The following is a 2,270-nucleotide window of genomic DNA, read 5'->3' as shown; positions in this document are numbered from 1 at the left end:
CCGCGCACAATGCGCCGCCCGCCGCGCCTCGGCCACGCCCACCGACACGCCCCCCCCGCCGCCGCAGGCCACGCCCCCGCCCCGCTGTGCCCCGCCCTCCGGCCACAAGCCCCGCCCGCCTGCAATAAACCCCGCCCGCGCGTCCCTAGGCCCCGCCCCCCGCCGTGGGCCTGAGGGGCTGGTGGCGGGGTTGGTTGCCGAAGTTCAGATTTTTGGGGCATCGAAAAGGCAGCGTGGCGGGGCCGGAGCTGCACAGCTGAGCTGGGGTGAAGGGGAGGGATGGCGGCCCCTGCTCCGGAGCAGCCGTGCTGTTCTCCACGGGCATTCCCGGCGGGCAAAGCCGCCTTTGAACTTGGTTCCTCGCCCTTCCTTCCCCCCCTGCCCTGCACTGCTGGGTGGCTTCGCGTGAACTGTCAGCTCCCCCAGAACGAAGGAGAAGGTTATTAAATGTCTCATTCCTAAGTACCACCCCCCCCTCAAGAGGGTTATGCACCCCATCGCTGGAAATTTAAAAAAAAAAAAAAAAGTGAGGGAAAAAAACCCCACACCGGTGTTTAGGGTTCTTTAGCCTCTGCAAAAGATAAAGCAGCACTTTGTGTCTCCCCCATTTAGGCCACTGCTAACGCTGAGCTGGCCACATGCCGAAGCAGCTCAGGTGCTCGCTTCTTTCCTCCAGCCTGTGACCGTGAGCACCAAGTTGCTCGAGGGGGCTGTGGGACCGGGGCATTTAAAACAAATCACTTCATCGCTCCAGCTGCTGGAAAAACACAGAGCAACAACCAGCCCACGTGGAAGCGATAGCTTCACCGCTCACCAAGGACAGGCAGCCTGCGCACCAAGCCTTTGTGCGAGCACAAGCACAACACAGGCAGCTGGTTCAGCTCGTTCAGGTCAAAGGCATTTAATGGTAGCTGACAAACTGTACTCGACTAAAGAGAGCCATCGTGATGAGGACCCCCCCTTCCTCACCTCGAAAAAAGGAAGAAGTTCCCATCTTTAAATGCTTGAACCACGACAGCAAACATTCGCAAGTAGCTGAGTACGTTTTCATTCTGAATCTGGACAACAGAGCACATGCTGCTTCAGAGGAAGCTGAAGGTTCCTTCTCATGAAGCTGGATTTCACACTTCAAATCAGGACTCAGAAAAAAGTATGTGCGCGTTCTTCATTACTCTCAATAAATCACCTCTCAGGGTTCATTGGTAAGAGCCTTAGCCAAATCAGGCATCTACAAGCAGCGCGACCCCTTCCAGCATGAGCATCTGAAGCATGAAGTAACGCCAAGAAAACAAACCTCTCTCCATCAGAAACACCGAACAACCACAGTACAAATAAATAAATCTGCTTATAGCCTCCAAAAAGGTTTTTCCTGTTAAATTACTGAACGGCTTGGGTTGGGGGTGACCTTAAAGCCCACCCAGATCCATATGGGCTGGCAGAAGGAATAGCCTCCCTCTGTAGACACTTACTGCTACATAGCAGCTTTTAGGTGCAACTGCCGTGGGAGTCAGCACATGGGCCAAATTTGGATGCTTACCATGCACAACTGTATCAGCACCTCCAGTCTATTCAGTATCAGGTTTTAAATCGCCTTTATTTTTGTTTTTAAATCTCCCACATTCCAAATCATCCTCTTACAATCAAGGCATTCCATTAGATACCATATTTGTAAGAACAAGATTTGGTTTAAGGGTTATTTGTGTAAAAGCACTCATGTTCTGTCCTCCTAACAGAGCTCCTTATTTCATTAAGAAAACATTAAGGTGTTTTTGAAAACCTGCTTTTTGTTTGAGTATGCTCTGATGGGCTCACACAGAAGAGCTTTAAGCCTGCTTTGTCAGAGCAGAAGGAAGATAAGCGCTGCAGCACTGTAACTCACTAGCATCAGTAATCATCGCAATGAAAACCAAAATTAAGTTCTCCAAAACGGCACAGGCTGCACGCTAATTCAGTACCATCGCCCAACTAAACGTGGTGATCTTCGGCACAGCAGTAACATCAAGGTTTATAGAGCACGTCACCACAGAGCAATGCTGTTTGGAAACACCTGAGCTCGCTCCACACAGTGCAGTGCCACACCGACGTGTATTATCTATGACTCTGGAAGCAGAACAGCCACTGAGAGAGTGGTGCCAGCCAGGTTGGGTGCAGTGCCACACCGACACACCAAGCTATTACAGACCCCGTTGTTTGGCAGTGACTTGAAGATCCCTAGACCACACGATGGTGAATCACGCAGCCTGGTGGTCTAGTTTTCCTGAGTGCCACTG

Source organism: Cygnus olor, chromosome 20, assembly GCF_009769625.2.
Source record: "Cygnus olor isolate bCygOlo1 chromosome 20, bCygOlo1.pri.v2, whole genome shotgun sequence".
Classification (NCBI taxonomy): Eukaryota; Metazoa; Chordata; class Aves; order Anseriformes; family Anatidae; genus Cygnus; species Cygnus olor.
Note: the sequence above shows the minus strand (reverse complement) of the source record.